The sequence below is a fragment of the Strix aluco genome, chromosome 5 (genome assembly GCF_031877795.1).
Source record: "Strix aluco isolate bStrAlu1 chromosome 5, bStrAlu1.hap1, whole genome shotgun sequence".
Lineage (NCBI taxonomy): Eukaryota > Metazoa > Chordata > Aves > Strigiformes > Strigidae > Strix > Strix aluco.
Window position 1 is genome coordinate 71,457,414 of NC_133935.1, and position 24,045 is coordinate 71,481,458.

Sequence of the window (24,045 nt, forward strand, 5' to 3'; positions counted from 1 at the left end):
AGGGACTAAATGAATCATTTATCGCTCAACTGTGTCATCTAATGGCTTTAAATGTTAATGAATACTTAATTTTTTGCAGACTGTGAAAATCTCCAATCATGCCTGATTAACCAGAATTAATATATAATAAATTACTTCATTCTAAACATTTCACACCTGAAAGAGGATCATCAGAAGCACTTTGAGAGCCCTCAAGCTACGTATGAACATTCTCTAAGAACATGTCTATGTTTGCATCGTGCACCGCAAAATACGTTGCCAGTGTTAACAGAAGAAAAAGCCCTGAAAAATACTTTTTAGAAAACCAGTGACATTTATTTAGAAAGCTGACTACAGCTTTTCAAGAAAGATTTGTTTTTCAGGCAAGCATTTGGAATCAGAAGGAAATCAGACAAAAGGAAAGAGATGGTTCCCACTCCCCCCCCCAAAAAAGCCATGATGCTCAATACTGAAAAATTATGTCTAATTCATGGAAACTGAGTCTTTCACACAAGCGTGTTAGAAGAAATTCACATTTCGCTATGAACTGAAATTTTACCATCTAAGTCACACTGATTTATTTTTAATCCATTTTGAAAAGAACACAGAATGTGCAGCCTTGCCAGCTAACTCCCAAAGCTTCCATAAAGCTCCAGATGAGAGTTTAACATGAGCTGGGAATGCTCTGAATAAATGCTGTAGCTTCCCTCTTGCAGCAAGTCACAGTGTCTTATTGTATCAACATAAGACTCAAAGAAGCATCTTTCCCAGCTGTGGTTTCTTCTCAAGGAAGGGTAGGTGCAGAAGAGAGAGATGTTTGATTCTACTTCAAACAGAGCATGATACACCAAAGAAGGAATTTCCTCCATTACACAACTGCAAGGCAGCATAGAATAAACAGTAAAAAGAAAACCAAGAATATGTAATATCTTAAAACTCCTCTGCTATCTGTCTCATAGCTTTGCAGTATATCATTACAGAAGCTGAAGTACATCTTTAGGTTGTCACATTTCATTATGCTACTTTAAAGCACTTATTTGTCAGTTGGTAATAACCATGAGCATTACACATTATAAAATAATTTTAACATACCAGTGATTTTACCACTACTAGTAGACACTGGTAGCAAGATGTTACCAAGCATTCTTGTTTGCCCTGGTGTCTATGTAGGTGTGCGTTTTCTAAGGGATCATTGGTTTTGGACTGTGAAATATTAATAGCTGTAGGACAGGAGATTAGGTGATGCTAATAAAACTTTAGTTAAGATATTGGGGAACCTGGTAAGTAAAACAGGGGATTGCAGCGGCGACTCAATAAAATAAAAGCACGCTATGATCTCAGAGGTGGCAGGACTGTAAACAATGCACCAGTAGTTACTTACTGGTTACTAATGGAATGCCACCTTTGCATTGGAGTACAGTTTTAAAAACCCAGTTTCTAAAACAAGATCAACAAACAAGTACCAACATATTTTAAATACCCTATATATTAAACACAGGTATAACACTGCCTTGCAAAACAATGAAGAAAGAGTGAGTAGCAGGCTGTAACAGCAAATTTTTTTAATAGCAGATACTTTTGTGAGGAAGAAAAAATTCTTCACCCAATGTCAGCAGCATATTCCTCCAGGCAAAAAGGAGGACAGACTCCCCCCCAGAAATCAGTATCATGCTCCTCGCTCAGCAATGAACAGAAAATTTGCACAATGCTTTGTGGAAAACAGGGGTAACGCAGGCAGTAATTAAGAGGTAAAACTCCCCTCCAATATCTTTCTGTTCAGTTCCCATTATTTTCTCTATTAGACTTCCCTTGTTAAAGACAGCCTCTAGAACAAACCTGGGTTCATTTCACGTATTAAATCTAACCCCTTCAGAAAAAGTATGTTAAGAGAAAAGCCTAGCATAATATAAAAGATAAAAGTTTTTTCATGGCAAAGATGCTTGAATACAATGGAGATAACAAGAAAGAACTAAAGGCAAACAGACCAATATCAAGAAAAAACCCAAAGCATCTAGCAATGAAGAAACCTACCTCAGACAAGTAGCTAAAGTGATGTACATTTGGCAAAATTAATCCAAACTGAAATGCCAGTTCTGCAGCTCAAAAAGACGAAAACAGAAAGGTCCCTCAAAGTCCAGAAAAAGTAGCAAATTATTAATATCAATATGTCCGAAGTCCACTAACAGAAGAATTACTAAGAGTACTCACAAGACATACTCACAATAAGACTGAAAGTTATTATACTTAGCATGGACAAAAAAAGTCAGTTTAAGATGACAACTTTCATATGAACTCTACCTCCAATCTGATACGCCTTGAGATTTTACAACAAACAAGAAAATCCCACAATTTTCAGCAACTAGGGATTAAAATACCCCTTAATTTAGAAAAGAAAGACTCTTCCAGACAGAAAATATGAATGATGCATCCTCTACAGCAGGAACAATTTTTTTGGTATACCCTATACATATTAACTCATAAAAATGTCTTACAGTTATACAGTTTATATTGACTATATATTCATAAACCAGTGCCCCAGTGAAAAAAAATAGTCAATATTTTTAATTTTCATTTCAGCATTTTAAACAGTGAAAAAGGAGTAACCCATTCTCTCCCTGACTCACAACGTCTACAGAAAAACCAATAAATGAACCAGAGTTCCTCATACTTACATAAACCACAATCATTCACTGAACTTTATTCCCCTTGAAAGACGCAATCTTCAGGCCCTCCTTCACCAAACCCTTGCTGAAAGAATGAGATTACAGCTACTCAGCTAGCATGCTCCTTTGCAAATTTCCTGCCGTTGAGCACCTTTTCTTTTCATGATACTGCTATCACATTCCTGAACAAAAAGGAAGTTATAAAACACAGCACAACACAATAATGCTTCTACACGGGGGCAAGAGAAGATAAACAAAAAATACTTTTTATCTTCTCTTTCTTATCTTTCCTCTTTTTTGTCCTTCTCCTTCAAAATCTACCATTTCACACTCTATTCTCATACCAGGACTTAAACCAACAAAAAAGCTGAAGATACACCTAACCATCGAAGGTGGCCATCCTACCTCCCTTCACAGCCAACACAGAAAAACAAGTAGTGACAAAGTATTAGCTGTCTTGTTTTAAAGTAGAAATCTAAAATAAATCAGATGAATCACATCCAAAGAAAATCCTATTTCTCAATATTAGCTATAATTTGAATTTAAAAGATTGCCTCGACGGCAGTTTGAGAAGCAAGGCTGAAGAAACTTGGACAGCAAAGACAACCCAGAATTAGTATTTTGGAAAAACTAGATTCTAATTGTTCTAGTAAGGAAGGACTATCAAATTAGAAAGACAATTTTTTTTTTTCCCCAAAAAATAGAATATAGCTTTTAAGAAACATCTTCCAATGGTTCCAACTACTTTTCATCATCAAGCACAAAGATACAGATGGCATTTATGAACCATCCAATTCTTTCACTAAAAGAATCCATAGTCCCTAAATATAATGTCACAGAGTTGCAACTCAACCATTGCAGAAATAAAAATAGCACTTTTTAAAAGTACTCATCCAGATTTCTTGTTCTGTCTCTCCCTTTGAAAGAGACATTCAAGAACATTATGCTTTTCTTGTAGCTTATACTGAATGATCTCTAGCATTTCCATAAGTTTCTTAAACGTAAAATAAATATTCAGGATTTTTTTTATGTTCTTCAAATATACAAGCTACTTCCAGTCTAATTTTCATTTTCACTGTGTTTCTCATGCATCACTAAGTCATCTCTTCTAATGCCAGATAATAAAGTTTTGAAATACATAAAAGAAATCTTACGTGTAAGACAACTCAACTGTATCTTAATTAATATTATAAGTATTATAACTGTGTTTTAACTAGTAATATTTACCCTATGTAAAACAACTGTCTCAAACTTTGAAATATTTGATTGCAAAGTTTTAAGCTAAAGAGTAAATCTAATTACTTAGAGATATATTAAAATACATTTCTCATTAGATCAGCTAAGTATACTTTGGTATGTTATATTGGTTGCATCATGGTTTGAGCCCAGAGGGCAACTCAGCACCATGCAGCAGCTCACTCACCCCTTTCCCCCCCCAGTGCTGGGAAGGATAAAATGAAGCAAAAACCTTGGGAATCAAGGACAGGGAGGTTAAGACTCAGAGACAAGAGACAGACTTGTTAGGGAAAGAAAAAAAGAATATAAATTTAATTCAAACACTAACAACACAACGCTTGACAGAGTAGGACAGTGAGAAGCGTTACCACATCTTAAAAACACCTTCCCCTCCACCCCTCTCTTTTTCCCAAGCTCAGCTCTGCTCCAGATTTCTCTACCTCCTCCCCTCCAGCAGCACAGGGGGCAGGGAATGAGGGATGCAGTCAGTCTTGCTGTTTCTTTCTCCTCAGGGGGGCAGGGAACTCCTCACATTCTTCTCCTGCTCCAGCATGGTTCTCCTCTTGTGGGAGACAGTACTCCATAAAATTTCTCCAACATGAGTCCTTCCCACAGGCTGCAATGCTTCCCTAGCTGCCCCAGCACGGTTTCCCCTGGCGTGTTGCAATCCTCTCAGCACCCAACTACAGGAGGAGCTGCTTCTTCCCTCAGAGTCTTGTCCTTCTTCAGGTGCAGTCACCCGCTCCGGTGTCAGGTCCTCCACAGGATGCAGGTCGGCATCTGCTCCACCGGTGACCTCCATGGGCTGCAGGGGACAGCCTGCCCTCTCACTGCAGACTGCAGGGGAGATCTGTACCCACGAACCTCCCCCGCTCCTCCTCCTTTCTTCCACTGACCTCAGTGTTTGCAGAGGTGTCCTCCTCATGACTCCTCCTCACAACTCCAACTCCTCCTCCCAGATTCCCCTTAAATATGTTATCACAGAGGTGCAGCCACCATCGATAATTGGCTCAGCTTTGGCCAGAGGCAGGTCTGACATAGAGCCAGGGGAGCTTTGAGAAGCTTCTCACAGGGGCCACTGCTGTAGTCCCCTCCTCCACTACACATGCAAACCCAGCACATTTAAATGTGTCTACACTGAACAAGGAGCTATACTGTAGAAGCCATCCAGACACTAAATCTAACAAAGGCGGCACAGCATCACCAAAGCTGTCAAACAAGCAAGTGCTCAGCAACATCCAATGGTTTCTGCTGCATCAATTCACCTTAACTTGCTCCACTTTATTGAGGAAGTTCAAAAGTGACTCTGAATATCTGAATGACCCTTTTCCACAATACAGCTGAGATAAAAAAAGGCCATCCATTTTCATAACAAGCTCCAATTAAGGAACATTTGATGGGCAGAATAATACGCAAAACAATAGTTTACATCACACAATGTTTATTCATTTCTTTGTGTAGGCACATAGTGCAAAGTGCTGATTCTTCCATGCAGTTTTAAGGAAAAAGCTCTGTGTTACTCCCTCTTTTTGACTTATTAAATAACTTATTTAATGACTTATTTTTTTACAAGAAATAAACACACTAGAGAAGTTTAGAAAAGAAAGAGCAGAAGTGATTTCAGGACAAAAACCAGAAGTAGCAAAAATGACCATCGGAAAAGTACATGAGATGTTTCAATTTAAGACTTCTGCTTGAAAAAATAATTGCAAATTCTCCTTTTGGATAACTTTAAATTTATTTTCAATGAGTGAAATCTGAATGGACAGTAATATAAAGATTAAATAACAAGAATATGTGGGAAAACAGCAGACCAACATGTACACGTATCAGTATCTGAAGAAAAAAAGATCACCACATAAAATTTCCCGATTACAAAGTCTCACAGCAACGTTTCTCATTTTCTTCAGTTTCCTGCGGAGATCTTTATCGTGTTATCTATGTAATTGTAGAATGCAGTAAAATAGTTGCCTGGAGGAAAACTGCTGTAGCACAGAGTCAATGACATACCGATCTGAATATGTGCATTCCTGTAAGCATGGTACTAGCTGTTCTTTACTCATTCCTAGGGTATGCTTCTGAAACATCCCACAGTGCGAAAAGAATGAGTAACTTTTTAGAAACGGCTTTAACTGTATGCATTCCCAAAGGCAAAGACATAAGGATAAAATGAAAAATAAAAACATTCTTACAACTACTTACAAATTTAATTTTTCCAGTGACCCCTGTTTTTAAAATGGGAAAAAAGGAAGACCTGGGAACTACAGGCCAGTCACTCTCACCTCTGTGCTTGGCAAGATCATGGAACAGATCCTCCTGGAAACTATGCTAGGGCACATGGAAAACAGGGAGGTGACTGGTGACGGCCAACATGGCTTCACTAAGGGCAAATTGTGCCTGATTAATTTAGTGGCCTTCTACAATGAGGTTACAGCGTTGGGGGATACGGGAAGAGAAACTGACACCATCTACCTGGACTTGTCCTGCCAAGGACTGACACTGTCCTGCATGACATCCTTGTCTCTAAATTGGAGAAACATGGATTTGATGGATGGACCACTCAGTGGATAAGGAATTGGCTGGATGGGGCACACTCAAAGAGTTGTGGTCAACAGCTCGATGTCCAAGTGGAGACCAGTGATGAGTGACATTCCTCAGGGGTTGGTATTGGGACCGGCACTGTTTTGGCAACAACATGGACAGTGGGATTGAGTGCACCCTCAGCAAGTCTGCCAATTACACCAAGGTGTCTGGTGTGGTCAACACACTAGAGGGAAGGGACGTGCCATCCAGAGGGACCTGGACAGGCTGGAGAGGTGGGCCTGTGCAAACCTCATGAAGTTCAACACGGTCAAGGGCAAGGTCCTGCACATGGGTTGGGGCAATCCCAAGCACAAATACAGGCTGGGAGATGAGTAGATTGGGAACAAGCCTGTGGAGGAGGACTTTGGGGTATTAGTGGATGGAAAACTAACTATGAGCCAGCAATGTGTGCTCACAGCCCAGAAAGCCAGCCGTATCCTTTGCTGCTTCAAGAGAAGTGTGGCCAGCAGGCTGAGGGAGGGATTCTCACCCTCTACTCTGCTCTTGTGAGACCCCACCTGGAGTGCTGTGTCCAGCTCTGGGGCTCCCAGCATAAGAAGGACACGGACCTGCTCGAGCGGGTCCAGAGGAGGGCCACAAAGATGATCAGGGGCTGGAGCACCTCCCCTGTGAGAACAGGCTGAGAGAGTTGGGGTTGTTCAGCCTAAAGAGAAGGCTCCAGGGAGACCTTACAGCAACCTTCCAGTACTTAAAGGGGGCCTAGAGAAGAGATGGGGAAGGACTCTTTTATCAGGGAGTGCAGTGATACGACAAGGATAACGGTTTTGAACTGAAAGAGGGCAGATTTAGGTTAGATATAAGGACGAAATTCTTCACTGTGAGGGTGGTGAGACACTGGAACAGGTTGCCCAGAGAGGCTGTGTATGTCCCCTCCCTGGCAGTGTTCAAGGCCAGGCTGAACAGGGCTTGGAGCAACCTGGTCTAGTGGAAGGTGTCCACTAGGTGATCTTTAAGGTGCCTTCCAACACAAACCATTCTGTGATTCTGTGAATGACAGTAGAAAATAAACACACTAAACAGATAATAATGGCTTGTCTCCATTAAAAATAAGTTTTCATAGAAAATTAGGCCTAGCTGATGATTTTGGGGGAGGTTGTTCAAAATGTTTAAGTTCATATCTGTTCTCTGTCTTTTAGATGTCCTTGATTTCTTCTAAAAAAATGCTTGAATTTCACCATTTCACTAAAAATTATGTGTAAAAACATCTGCCATTACAGACAGATGGAATCATATAGTACAAATTTTTGCATTAATTAACTGGAAAACTTCAATTTCACAGAGAATTTTATTTATGAAGAAATCATATCCTGAAATAAAGCTAAAATACTGAAAAGGTATGATATTATTAAAATGGTTAATGATATTGCTACAGGAACTAGCAGCCCTCACAATGCATCCAAATAGCCGTCTGTGTCCATCTTTGTTCAAATGCAACCAACAAAAAGGCAACCTGCATTCAGAATTTCTCTAAACCTGTTACACCAGCACCAATACTCAGTCTTTATACAGCGGGAAAGAAATTAATCTAACTTGATAGTTTTACTACTTCATTACACTAAGCCAACCCATACAAAAAAAAAAAAACCACACCTGTATTAAAGAATACATTCTTTCAAAGGAAACCAATTTTTAACGAAACAGGTATTTAATTGCCTTATTATTTTTTTAATTTTAGCTTTTTATCTTGAAATGGTGTCTCAGTACTCAGAATCAGGCAAAAAACTCAGATGAAATCACTGGAATGGGAGGTAGAGGACGTAATGGATGGTGGTATATGAAAGATCCAGTGCTGAAGCCTAAAACAAACTGTAAGATAAATTATGATTGTTCTTTACATACACCCAATATACAAAATTAATACCTAGAAACATTAGAAAGTTTAATTATCTGAATATCTTTAAATTGTTCTTTTTTAGCACTGATTTGCATAAATGTATTTCTCATCTAATGTATAAAAAGTATTACCATATATTTCAAGTCAATATATATAGCACTTGCAGAAGTGCATGGAAATCATTCTGAGTACATGCACAGGTACTTGTCTGTAAAAGTTTACTTTGTTGTAATCTACCTTAGATGTTGTATCTTCAGACAGACCTAATCTAAAAGTTATCAGCTAAGTATACAAACTGCAAAACTATATGCATATGACTGCAGAGGTGCACAGTAATATTTCTACATCTAGAATATCACACATTCCAGTTCAAGCTCATTTTTCAAAAAGCCTTATGAAACAGCTCTTCAGCCACTGCTGCACTAAGGCATTGTTTTTCTGAGGAGATCAGGACATAATAGAGCATTTAAATGTAAATTCTTACAGTAACAATTACCTAATTAAATATGTACATAACCACATCAACATCTCTTATTGAAAAAATTCTAATTACATATTTATCTGATAGAAATAGCTTTTGAGCCATTAAGGATTAATGACCCAATAAAAACTTCCCTTTCTTTATGATACTGCAGTCACAAAGGTAAAATTAAAAAAAAAAAAAATTCTCAATCATCTCATCAGTCTAGGCTTAGGTAAACGTGAACCTTACTGCATTTCAAATATTCCCCTATTACCAATCATGTACTCACACACACGATGTTTTGTGGCTTGTCTATTTTAACACAATTAATAATCTTACACTTCTTTTCAGTTGATCTGCCACAATTTCCTTAAGATGCAATAGAAAGAAAGATAAATATCTTTATACATCTGTCTAAGAATGATGTTTTAAACATTAATCATTTTATTTTATTAATATTAATTCTCTAAATAATTTTACTGCACATGGGGAATGTTATAATCTCCTTTGACCTGGAGAACAAGGTAAATCACCATCTCCAAAACCACTGTGAGCTTGATTACTTTTAATTTTTATGCTCTTCAAAATTAATGTATGACCCTGCAAGTACTCTCAATTTGTTCTATCACAAAAGAGTAAATACTTCATACACTTATTCTCTAATTCCAGATTCTACATAACAGTAACCAGAAAATCAGTGAGAAACTTCCTTTAGTGGGCCTACATGCTTGCTTAATAAGATTTTTCTACTCAGGCTTTTTCTAAACTAGATTTTAATGGCAATTTTTTTTTCTCCACACTAAGTAGTCCAGAACTTGGCCTTAATTCCAATTCATAACCCACTGCACACATCTACACAGAAATAGGCCTGTTTTTAAGAATGATTAATTTATTTGAAAAACAGGGAAATGGTCATGTTATGTTGCAAATTCAACAAAAGACTTTAGTTTTTCATAGGCTGCAGACCAAGATTACTGCTTAACAATTCAGATATAAGAAAGATGAAAAACATCTTTACTACTTCAACAGCTCTACCACCAAAACAGGGTACAAAAGAGAACCAAGTAAACCAGATGGCACCAACAGGCCTTTGGTCCACAGAATTTGTATAATGCCAAATACAAGACTGGCAATCTTACACAGGTGAGAAATCTGGACAGTAAAGAGAGTTTACATTTAGAAAAAAAAAGGTGTAAGCCACATCCTTAATTATGACATTATTGTGAAGCAGGAGTCTTCAAAGCTTGTAACAGCTCTTCTTAAAAATGTATTTTAGCAACAACAAAGAACACAACATTCAGCACAAATTCTCTAGAGTAATCTTCAGTAGGTTTGCTACTGTCAACCAAAACAGATTGCCAGGGAGAAGTGGTGCACGTGATACCAAGTTACAGAACTAGTAATTAGCATCCAGTATGCATGATGAGCACAGGATGCTCAGGAGCATTTTCTTAGAATGTCTGATAAGAGAGCTTCCTGAGAAATCCAAAATGTGCTTGGAGAATAAGAAATGAAAGACTAAAGGTTGAACATATCTCCCAAATCACATTTTTTAATTATCTAGTTTGCACTTATTTAATTTTTTTAAGCACCAAGCCTATGTATGCACATACACACAAACATGCGGAACACAAACCAGCAAGAATGGGATAAGAGTAAACCATAGTGTGGTCAAACAAGTCTAAAGCAAGCCTCAGGAACACAGGCCTTGCCTGTGTTAAGGTATGCGATTGATTACAGGGCTATTTTAGAGACAGCCACTCTAGCACTGTATTTTTTAAAACGGAAGAGCCTCCAAAAAGAATTTATAAACTAATGTAGATTTTAAAAGGAATTATTTACTGGACAGGGAAAAAAAAAAAAATCAACTGCCAAAGTGTATGTAAAAGATAAAAAACAGTCAACATATCTGAGTATGCAAGGGTGAATTTTAAAAAGAATGAAAATTAATACTTCTTACCTGAAACTATTAAAAAAAAAAAAAAACTTGTCTTGCACATAATTACTTAGGCAAAGTAGTAGGCAAAGGTAGGCAAAAAGAACTCATTTGAACAATCCCATAAACAGTAATATATTTAATAAGTTACCTGGATAACTTAACCAAGCTAAAGGTTCAACTTTAACTGTAAAATGTAACAACATTTGAACAACAAAATGTTCAACTTTAAATGTAAAAGTAATAAAAATTATCCAAGAAATTGTATGCAAATATAAATTTTTCTTTAATTCAGAAGTTTAATTTTTTCAGTGATGAAAAACTGAAAATTTTGCTGCTGTCAAGTAAGCTCAACAACCATTTACATATGACAATAACTCTATACAAGTATAAATTTACACACTCATTAAGAAATTTTTACTTTAACCTATTATTGTCATTGAACTGAACAACTAAATAAATTCTCAAAGAAAAGTGGATGGCAGGGGAAATAACTGTTCTTCAGCGACATCATATTCACAAGTCTATGACAGTGGCAGTTTGCTGCAAATCCAAATTATGCAATATTGGTCCAATTTCATAATCAAAATGACATGCTTCCTTATTTTATAAACCTCCCATGTCATTCAGAGCTAATAAGAGAGAAACACACCTTATAGACTTCTTGCTTTATTTCAAGAGAACATAAGTACCATCCATTATTTGGACTTTCTATCACAAATTGCATACACTGAATTAAAAGAAGCATATTTGAGAAGAATGAACTCTGACTGCACAGGCAACACTACTTACATTGCTTAACTGTTGAATGCATTCCTTAAGTATCTCAATCTGCTGTGCAATTCCCTAATGAAACTGCTACACATCCATCTGTGGCAAAAAAGCCATGAGATACAATAATATTTTTACATACTGTATGGGTATTTATCATTAAAATAAAAAAATAATCATACCACATGGTACAATCTCTAGGAAAAAAACCTCTATCTATTAAAAAATAAGAATATTGTTTCTTAATTTTTCTTCCCTTATGTTACTGTAAGAAAGGTAGTGTCCTTAAATTCCAGTTGTACTGTAATAAAATAAATTTTTATCTCATGATTAAAGATGGAACACACAAATCAGTTCAGAAACATCTCTGACGAAAATAAAAAAATATTATCTTATGAATTGTAAGTACTGTGTTATCAAAACTAATGTGCTATAAAAGCATTAAATATTTTCTATAAAATAAGGCAATTAAAACATATACAAGAAAAATTGTTTTGCAAAAAACTTACTCTTTTTTCCTTTTTTTGGTTATTGTGCTCAAGTACTTAATTTTTCACTTCTGCTTTATAATTTGTTTTCCACATCTTAAAGTAGAAACTAAAAATTTCAGATTTCCCAATTTAAAAACAAGCAAAAAATCCCCATGCTCTCGAAAAAGCCCAATTACTTTATGATTACTATGATTAAAATAGGTTTGCAAAAGCCTATTCAAATCAAACAGTTTCAGCATACAAACTTCTGACAACTGTATCTGGATTGGTTTGAAATCTATACAACGTTATTAACTAACCATATATCTCATTGAAAATAAGTCAAAAAAGCTGTTTACAGCTATGTTTAAGGCACTGGTTCATCTAATTTGAAAACCTCCTCTTAGATCTTCAGATGCTACTGATGTATACAACAGTATTTGAATGTTACATTCCTGACATTTGTACAGTATGTTATTGTTGCTTAAGTAATTCTTTTTCTTTTAGCTTTCCTTCCTGTTACTTGATAATAAACATACAAAGTTGTGATATTTGTATGCCAAAAGCCATTAAAGTAATTTCCCAGTCTGTTGGAAAGCATGCTTGAGAAGATTTAGATCTGAAAGTATAACCACCTCTGTGCTGCTTCACTACCGAAAGATGATCATTAATTATAACTATATGGAGACCATGGGGAGAGCAAAACAAATGCACAAGCCAGAACTAAAATATTCTGCTCCCTGTGGAATAAATGTCTCTCCTATACTTACATTAATTATAATTAACTTTCTCCTTTTCACAATTTTTTCATTTTTACACCTGCAGAAATCTTTTGGTTTCTCTTCAATTTCATTTTACTGCTTCTACCATTATTCAAGATATTGTTTTCCATTTATTCCCATGACCCAACATTTCCAGTTTGTAGTTTCAAATAAAATACCTTTCACTAACCTCTCATAACTTCCTCACAGTACAAGCCTATTTAGTTTCTTAATTGCCTTCAAAAATGAAACAACATAAACCAAAAAAGGTATTTCAACTTAATAGAAATGTATTACTTTTTAAGGTAACATTCATATTAGCAAATTCATTTAATTCTTAAAATTCTGGAAGCGTGCATTAAGCATCATGAAACAACAAATCTTGTTTAGACAGATGCATTTAAAAATTTAGAAATACACATACAGATGCAAAACAAACTTTAAAAATAGATAATTAAAATCCACATCAGTCACCATATTTATACACTTAAACACATCATCCTATGCACTAAAACAGGACTTTCATTAGCAGAATTTTATTTTATATATGGAGAATAAAATTCCTTTTTCCTCAAGAACTTTTTACCATACCTCGGAGAGAAAAAAAAAAAACCACAAAACACCAACCCAGAAAAGCTAGAAGTAAAAATGCTTGAATAATACAAAAAGACTGATTTAGCAGACAAATCTGAGAGCTACCTGAAAACCTCAAATACTTAAAAAATCAATAGAAATTACTAGTTCTGACTTATTTTGATTACTAATGACAAAGGTTTTGAGCTTGCTTTTTCTTATGAAACTGTAAAATGATATTTAATATAGAGTACAGTTACACACTAAGCCAGAAGAAAATCCATATTAAGCTCTAAACTACCCCAGGCACTTGAAGTAAAACACAAGCAAGATCATGGATCACCATCTGAAGAACAGTATAGAGTCACAGAATGGTTTGGGTTAGAAGGGACCTTAAAGATCACCTAGTTCCAACCCCCCTGCCTTGGGCAGGGACACCTTCCACTAGACCAGGTTGCTCAAAGCCCCGTCCAACCTGGCCTTGAACACTTCCAGGAACGGGGCATCCACAACTTCTCTGGGAATCCAGTTCCAGGATCTCACCACCTCACAGTAAACACTGCTTACAAAAAAAAAAAAAAAAGTCAAGTAAAAAAAAAAAGTGAGGTAAAAAAACAAAGTAAAAAAAAAAAAATCACATAGCCAATGGAGCAACTGTTCTGACCTCACAGACTTTCTTGGAGAGAACGGAAATGCCTGGTAGTAGTAATATGATGTGGAATAAACTTTCAGGAGGAATAGAGACAGCCGAGACAACCTATAGTCTAAGAAGCAATGCTGCTCACCAATCAGCAGAAATAGAAGACAAACTAGTATAATTATGCTACATCAGCTCTTTCATAACGTGTGCATTTAATCACAATATAAAATTAAATTCAGGAAACTTAAAGGTCTTGAAGACTACCTCTAGTAAAACACAGAAGGTAGCATGGTGAATAACTCAAACCGGATGAATCTCTTAGTGAGCTGATACCGTATAGGCAGAAAAAAAACCAAGGCAGAGTTTGTAGGATGAACATGTCACACCAACTGGTTTATTAGGGAGAAGAACACAAAACATGTTTACAGACATAAAAGCTGCTTTCATGGTCTGTGAGATATTACCATATTACAGAAACATTAATTTCATCTTAATAGAAACCTTTGACTAGTTTATTTGACCTTAGAAATTTCTTATTAATTTAAAGATTTGTTCTATACATCTCCTATAGCAAAAGTTCCAAAGAATTCCCCTGATTCTGTCCATAATACAGGGTTTGGAGAAACATCTAAGCAAAGAATCCATGCAGTTCCCTTGCTATGAGGTGACATTTCAGAGGTTCCTTTCACACCTCTGTCAGACTTTTTGACTCTGACAGGCTTCCTCACACTGATACAATGGAAGAAATTTTTATTAGTAACTTTCAAGTCTCTACCTGGCTGTTCCTCCAAAATATAAAACCATGATAGTCATCTAAAAGAATATTTAGCATCCTGGGCTTAATAAACTCCTTCCCATTCTTCACATCTTGATTCTGCTTTCCAAAAAAGTCTTCACACCACAGCTTTACTGCAGATAATAAATAGAGGCTGGACTGTACATTGTAATATACTGATCAGTATTCTCAACACACTCTTCTTTCATATGATTTGGAAGCATGCAAAGATTTAAAAACAAAAAAAACAAAACAAACAAACAAAAAAAAACCCCACAAACAAAAAAAACCCAACACACCAAGAAACCCCAAGCAAAAATCTCAAACCACACCTGCAGATGCTTCCACTCACAATAACATGGAGAACACAAAAACAGATAGCAGGAAGCTTTACATTTAAGGAAATATAAACGAGTTATTTTCGCCCTAACAGCCAATAAGAAACTTTTGTACCAGAACAAGATACTATGTTAGGAAGAGTAGGAAGATTAAGGTAATCCTATACCTACAGTCATAAATGACTCAAAAAAAAATTATATGAAATGGCAATTGCCATTTTTTCAGTTACTATCATATGTCAACAGAGAAAAAGATCAAAAATTTTCATTTATTTCTCTATTTAACAATAAAGCCAGTCATATGCAGCAACATCTCTAAGATAAAAAACAATGAAATCAAATAGCGGTACCTGGAAGTAATTACTACCAGTCGTTAGAAATCATTAAATCTGATAAACCCTTCTGATGTTTATTTTAATCTTTGATAATAGACGTTTGCTTCTTCAATAGGTACTCTTATAGTTTTCCTTTGTAGCCAATCTTTCTTAATCCATTTAGACACTTTTTTTTAAAGTCTGTCAGCCAAACACAGATCAAAAATAGAGCAACTGTTGCTTACTACACTTTCAATTAAAAATAATGCAGTATGATAATTAGATATACCACTGCTTTGAAATACTTATTTAGGTTAAGTTAAAGTGACAGCTTTAGGACTCAGAGCACACCGATTTAGTATGTAGATGCCACTCTGAAAAAGGAAGAGCATTTTCTAACATGACAAGTCTGAAAAACTCAGATATTTTCTTCTTAAGTACATAAACGTCCTTTCCTTTGATTCAAAGTCCTACCAAAATAATGCTGACATTTTAAAACAAAATTAAAAAAAAAAAAAAAAAAAGGAAGTTTGGGGGTTTTTCCTTCTTTTTTTTAAACACTTTCTTCCCCTCTCTTCTCCTGAAGAAAGGGGAAGTTACTTTTTAATATAACACAGTTTTCCTGTGAAGGTATATTCATAAGAAATCATCTACTTTTTCAAATATGAAATACCTGAGTAACCTCTAATGTAGTCTTAGTACAAATCCACCACTTTCCATTTTGTCTAACTTTTCTATTCCTCTTATTACCATATTTAATTTACCTCTGAACAACAAAAGTTAGGAAGAGCTTTTAAAACAGATGAAAGCACCTTTCCTTTAACACTTCTTTACTTATAAAAATTGGATCAAATTTCATCAGATAAATCAGAGAGAACTGTTCTTAGAGAAATATATCATTTCAGTTTGTTTTAGGACATAATGAAATTAGTATGAGCACAAAGGAATAAAGAAAATACTTCATAAGTGAAAACAAAAACAAGTATGTACTTCTCTTATTTATCAAATAGAATCTCATGAGAAAAATTTTAAACCAAACTGTCATCCTGAATTATTTTGCTAATTTTCCCACAAAACTATGTTGAATATAACAGTTCAGACCTATAAAACTCAGACAGCATTACTGAAAACCGTTTGACTAAAAAAATACCATTAATATCCAGACTGCAAATAGTAACGTTATAAATCGGTGCAACAATAATAAAGTCTACTTTACTCTTTGAAAATAGAAAGCAAACTGTTTCAAAAAAATAAAAAAATGCAAACTTAGAGAAGCTTCATAAAACTGTAGTAGATGAATACAACTGTGACAGCTGTTCTCTCTCCCTTGTCATCTAGACCTGAATTTAGATTGATAACTGCAGTATGAAAGAATAAATGCAACAAATTTCATTTAATTATAAAACTGAAGTATTATTACTTTCTTTTTCAACAGGTCGTAGGTTTGGGGTTTTTTCCTTCTATATTTTTACAGCATAAAACACATGCAGTGTTATGGTTTCATAAGCTGCATTCTGACACCCCTGGTAACTACTAACATACAAAATTGCACACATTTTAAGTTCTACATCAACATAACAGAGACTCCTTGTTAATTATTTACTTATTTTTTTTGCAAAGGCATCTTTCATATATACTTTACATACTAGGTTTTTTTCCATTCAGTATTAATATCCAAGAATCTATGCTTTAGTTATGTGGACTGCCCTTTCTTTGAAGGCAATTTAAAAGCTTAAAAAAAGTCTGAAAGACTACTACACCTTAAAATTTCAGGGTCTGAAGTTGGGGGTGGGGTTTGGTTGGCTTATTTTTTCTAAACCAAAATTCATAAGACACTACAAGCAATTAATATCATTACTCAAAATACTAATTTTCTCTCAGATAACTAAAAATACCAGGCAATTAAGCAATTAGGTATACTTACTAGGATAATCTTAATGTCTCTTTTTCACTTCTGACCGCAATTGTTAACCACAGCCAGATAATTCTAACTTTAATTAGGCTTATTCCACTTCAAATAGATAGGAACCTTTCTTAAAAGTATCCACAAAAAAGTAAAACACACTAATTTTTCCCTGACAGTGAAGCTGAGAGTACATCCTATTCCGTCAACTATCACACTCTTATGAGTTAAATATCCAGTACTATGACTACTATACATCTGTAATCAAACTAAAGATATTTTATCACAGCCCACACTTTATTCAAACTTTATTCAAATATGTGCCAGTTTGTGAGAGTAAGAATTTTGATTTTGCAATTTGTGTGGCTAACTGGATGGATTTGTCAAGAACTTAATTTTGTTTCAGTGGAGGTCATGAAGATGACTGGAGTTATTTTCCCCATCCCATCAGTATGATACAACTTCTAATACTTTGGTTATAAAGATCTACGGAACCACTTAAAAAAGAATTAAGATTATAGAAAACATAACAGAAGTAACATTAAAAACAATTCTAAATATGATAGGGAAAAAAGGCAACAAAGCTTAGGCTTTTAGGGGACTAAAAAAAAAGTGCGTGTATCAATTTTTTTTTTTTTAATTTTAGCCTTGAAGACAGTTACTGATAAAAACTTGTTCAGTCTCAAATCTTTCTCCAAGAAATCTACTGGATGCAAGCACACATCCACCGTGCATCCACCGTTTCAGATGAACTGTTATAATTAGCTTGGAAAACTGACAGTATATTGAAGACAGTGAAATCAAAATTGAAACACCGAGTTAGAGGATTGATTTTGTAAAACAGTATTGTCTATTATAACAAATCACGGCCATTCGAGACAACACTAGAAAGTAAAAATAGTAGAAAAGCAGGTGGCCATACCCTACATCTGCCCATTGAGATGCTTTTATGAGTGCTCCCTAACTTGCTAATCAAAAAATAGGTGGAATTCACCATGACTTATCATGAGCGTGCAGTTTAATAATACAGCTAAAGCAGTCTAAGAGCTACCTGTCATTAAACAGAGATCTGGCTTCTCCCTTCTTCCCTAACATGCTCCTATCCCCACATCAGCACTGATCTTCATCTCTGATCCTCAAGATGAGAACAGAAAGCTAAATTATTCATTTCATTACAGGGCTATTTTCCTGCCAGTTTAACTGAACTGATCCACTGTGCCAGAGAAAAGCCAATGTTCAACAAAGAGAAAAGACAGAAATGCATGTTTGGGGTTGGAAAAGAGAAAGCAAAGCTACCCATCTTAACAGCAGCAAGCCCTGATTTAGCTGGGTGATCTAAGCACATGGCAACCCTTTTCTGTCCAACTAAACCTGATTTGGAAATACTCAAATATGCAGTTCCACTGTGAAGTTTAAGGAGCAATGAAATAAAGCTACAACAGGCAGGGTACATCGACCTCTTGAAACAGCAAATGGGATCTGAAATATGAATTCTACAGCACATAAGAATCTAATTCACACAGTTCCAAGCCCTTCCTAGGAATCAAATATATTAAAAAGTAAAATATACAAGGCAATATACTATCACCCAACTACACCAAACAGTTACTTGTAGTTGTGTGCTCAGCTGCTCATTATTAATACATTCTCAATGTTACTATACTCCAAGAAATGCCAGTAGCACTAATTGGGTTGGTACTCCACTAATTAAATATGTAAATCACCTCATTTTGACCAAAGCAGGAGAGAGCTTATGCAAACAGATTTCACTCATATATTTGATGCTAAATGCCACCACTGACTTGCAGTAGGTTAAGCAACTCCAGAAAAACAGTAGGGAATAAACTCTAACACTAGTGAGCCACACACAAAGTGCACACCTGGGCTCAACTACATTCATTAGGGCTTTTACTATTTTAACTACATGAAAAAATAATCCTTAACTGAAAACATTATGATAACTCTAAGCCAGAACTAAGTGTTCACTACAAGATCAGTCAAACTGCAACTAAAAAATTAATATTCCAACAAGTCATGCTGAAAGATAAAGATGAATTTGTCCAGGTAAATAATTAAAATAAATATCCGAACACAAAACCAAAAGGAACAAAAGATTAAAGGCAATTTATAGTTCACTGGTCCCCTATTAATCAATTCTCTCAATTCCTCAAGTCCTGCAGACATATTTGCCCTCCTTCATTCTCTCTTATTCCCTAACCCTTCATAAACTAAGAATAAGATGTTCTCTTAATACTATCCAAATTTTCCTTACAGTTTGCAATGCCTCCAAATACACTATTTTATTAACCAGCCCTAGACACAGCAGTACCTTATGGCAAGCACTGCTAGCTGACAAACAATTCAGACAATTCACTGCTAGTTATTTTCACATGGATTCTCCTCCTTGATTAAAGTGAATAGAAGGATGTAAAATAGTACATTCTTTGCCCAATTAGGCATGGAAAAACTACATTATATATTAATAAAGAAAATTGCTCAGATATTGTGAATGATTCATTTTTCTTAAGTGAGACATACATAAAAACAAATGAACCCTTTAAAAATATAATCTAGCCAAGTGCTTCAAAAGAGTGCTAACATTTTTTTAAAGCACTAAAATTTAGGTCTATATTTTTATCTCCTTTGATGCGATATAATTTACCTGAAGGAGATTTGGGTTTTTTTCACTACAACCCAAAAATATTTAAATGAACAGGAAAAAACCCATAACCTTCTGAATTACAGAAGGATATGTACGTATCTTTAAGTTATTACAAATTCTCAGAATACACTACTGCTTCCTCACAAAGATCAATTATAACAGGATTACAAACATCAGAGTCTAAAATTGCAGTGACTTAAAAATGGGGCAATTAGTACTTTCTCCACAAAAAGAATGGTTGAATTCCAACTGAGGAATCTGCTAGGTGGTATAAAACAGAAGATGCAAGGAGGAAATGAGACCTATAAAAGGGTCTCAGGAAGCTCCTAAATAAAGTAGAACAAGCCAAATCATAAGAAACAAACAGGATACAACACAATTTAGCTCCACAAAGTCTATTTAATGAGTTAGGAAACATCCTGTTAGGACTCTCTCTTTCAGCACCTATCATTTCTAGCTGCTTCCCCACTGCATTCAAAATCAGTGCAGCCACACAGCACAGAAGTACCAAGTCCTCAGCACTGTGCACAGGCAGAACACACGTCTCTGCCTACTTGTGGACCTTCTTCACCTTTTCCATGGTGAAAAGCAGGAACCACCAGTATCTAAAACCAAATGCAAATGCTGTTTATCTTACCCAGAGTCCTCCCTTTCCTCAGCTACTCTGCACCACTTTCTAAATACTTTCACTGGACAACAGATTAACACATCAACAGGGCATGAGTGGGGGAGCATATTCCTAGAAATTCAAAAAGTGAATAGAAGTTATCTCAAAGCAAGCTAAGATAATGCTGAACAATTTCTGTGTCATGTCATAGTTATGTACATGTATGTGTGCATATACCGCATTTCATAATTTGTGAAAGCAAAGAGTGCTTCGAAGAATTGACAGGTAAGTCAAAAGTTTCAGATCACTAAGCAGCTCATGTATGTTGCAGATCTTTTACAGAGGAACGCATATGATGCTTTCTGGACTTACGTAGAAGATGGAATTGGGTTTTCAGTATTTTCAAGACTTTAATTCAAAAGTTTTCTGTAAGCTGTCTTCATTTCTTGCCCATCCAAATCACACAGACCACAATATTTCATTCCATTTTCAAATAATATTTCAAAGAATATTGTTTATGTTTATGAGAACTTCAGTCAACTTCACTGATGTCATGAATATTACTGTAAAAAGCCATGGAAAATACTAAGAAGCAGCACTGAAATATACTTTTGTACATAGAAACTACACTACTGGTAATCTGCATTACGGAGAGAAAATTTCAAGTGATCAAATGGAACTTGTGGCATTGAATTCTCATATGACAGAAGAGTGATTTAAATTATTTTTAATAGTTTTTCATTCAAGTATTACAATGGTTTTAAAAAAATGAGGGAATATCTTCTTAATACTTTTACAACTTGCAAGAAAATGTTAAGATATCATTTATGCTTCACGTTAGTGCTTTTCTGCAAATTTAATTTGTAAAAGTTTCGTAAGTCATTTTAAACAAATGTGTAATTTAAACAAATGTTGTATGAGGAGCGGCTGAGGGAACTGGAGTGGTTTAGTTTGGAGAAGAGGAGGCTGAGGGGAGACCTCATCGCCCTCTACAACTACCTGAAAGGAGGTTGCAGAGAGCTGGGGATGAGTCTCTTGAACCAAGTAATGAGTGATAAGACAAGAGGTAATGGCCTCAAGTTGCACCAGGGAAGGTTTAGACTGGATATTAGGAAGCATTTCTTTACAGAATGGGTAGTTAGCTGTTGGAATGGGCTGCCCAGGGAGGTGGTGGAGTCCCCATCCCTGGAGGTGTTTAAGAGGCAGGTTGACATAGCGCTGAGGGATATGGTGTAGTTGGAAACTGCCAATGCTAGGTTAACGGTTGGACTAGATGATCTTCAAAGTCCTTTCCAACCTAGATGATTCTGTGATTCTGTGTAAATAAAAACATTTTAATACAGTATTGTTCAAAAACATGTATTTATTTAAACAAAGCAAAGCATTAAAACAGAAGTTTGTTACAAAGTGTAATGCCAAAATTATCAGAAAAGTTCAAGGGCATACAACAATTGCAAATAAAAATATTTTCATCTCTCAAACTGAAGAAATACCTCATATTCCTGAGCACTCTGTCCTGGGAGATTTTCCAGTATTGTTTTCCTGGTAAATCAGAAGACAGCAATGATGATTCTGTCAGTCTCCAACCACTTGAAGGGCCTGGGAGAGAGAAAATCCAGTTAATCCAGTTATAGCTCCTCGGTTTCACTCAGTCTCTTCTAAATAGAATAACTACAATTTTACATCTTTTCTACTTTATCTCCTCAAAACCCCAATGCACGAGCCCAATTCATAATTCTCCACAGACTAGTGAATTGGTGGAACTGAGTAAGAAAGATCTATGTGTTTAGATAGCAGGATTAATTATTGCAGATTAATTTATATACTGCAGCAATCAAGGTTTCAGGTTGGTCTTGTAATGGAAATAATGCATGCTAAACAAAATTTTACCTTCTAACCCTGTAAATATGAGAAAATCTTCTAACAGCTCTCTTGAGTCAGTGGATTAACACTCTTTGCTCTCTGGCTTATTGCTTCATCATTCAGAAATTCAGTTTTATGTACATTTTAACTAAATTTACTTATTGCATAAAAATTACAACTCTCCTAAAAAAAGTCTCTGCTAAATTGACAACACTGTCATATTTTACAAATAAACACTGAGGAATTACCTCAGATACAGCCACAATACAATGCTCTGAGACATTACTCCAATCATACTATGAAAATAACAAACTTAGATACAGCATTCAACTATCCAAACTATGGGAAAACCAAAATTAATAGTTTTAAATTTAATAATTCACAGCAGATATCCTGAGAAGGAAGGAAAGAAGACAATAAGCAGTATGAAATCTCATTTTAAGGACAGGAAGACTTCCTGTGACACATGAGAGGGAATGGAAAGAAAGCTAAGCAAGGGAGCTAGAGGTAGATGATGGCTTTTCCAGAAGCAAAAAACCTTTATGTTCTCATAGTAACACTGGTCTGGGACTAAATCCCATCCCAGTCCCATTAAGATTTGGGCCTGGGTTAATTATTCCACAGTCATGGCAGTATCAATTTAAAAAACACTAGGTAACAGAATTTGCATTTAATGTCTTCTACAAAAGGATTTAAGATTACAAGTAAAATACTTACAATGGTAAGACACCTCTTTCCAAAGTTTTCCATTCATGAGTTCTTGTAAACATCCTCAAATTGTCTCAAGGTCCTCTATTACAAGAAGATTGCAGACAATATCTCAATCGCCATTCCAGTCTTCAGCAGCCTCATTTTTCTTGACATTCTTTACCTGACATAAAATGATTAAGTGCTACGATAGTGTTCATTTTCTGCCCTTGACTTCCTACTAACTCCTAATTTTCTCTTGATCCAACACTGCTAGGGATCTCAAAGTGATTTCACACAGCCATTCCACTCAGCAAATGGCCTGACATGCATCTTTATTATGAATGGTATTTCTCTTGAGCTTTCATCTCTCTCAATGGTGAACAAATCCAGGTCCTCTCCGTGGTTCTACACACAAGGCCCAGTGAATTACTGAAATGCAGATGTAGTACTGAAACCTCAGATGTAGCGAAGCATAGCTGACTCCATGAGCAAGAAGACACAAGCAACTGTGCAGCACAACTTAATACTTGAAAACATTGTATACCAACAGCAACTCAGAGCAACAGGAAGGTCTACAAGGAGAGCAACGTGTGTGGCAACTTGAAATAGGACTTGCAATATTTCCTTGTCCACATTAAGTCAGCAAACAGTGAGCAGTCACATGGTATATCTTACTAACAAAAATGCCTCTGGAATTGCATCCACGTGGATGAGATTCATTTTGACACAAACTAATACACTACCAAGACACAGAGCTTTCAGGAAAACTGCCCTGATGGTAATTACTATTTGTTCTGACAACATGTGTTATACCAGTGCTATGTCATGTAGGAGGTTAGAAGTAAGCACAAAATAGTTTTCCCATACCACTAGCGTTTGAAATTCCAAAAAAGCTGTTATGACAGAATAATCTTAGAGATCTCTAACATTTTTCAGGGAAAAAAATGTTGAGATTGACACACA

General features: G+C 35.7%; 1 protein-coding gene across 4 annotated transcripts in view; it reads right to left on the minus strand.

Annotated features, from left to right (window-relative positions):
* Positions 1-24,045, minus strand: part of TBC1D22A (TBC1 domain family member 22A) — a 200,003-nt gene that overhangs the window by 125,602 nt on the left and 50,356 nt on the right. The gene's annotated exons all lie outside the window — the stretch shown is intronic.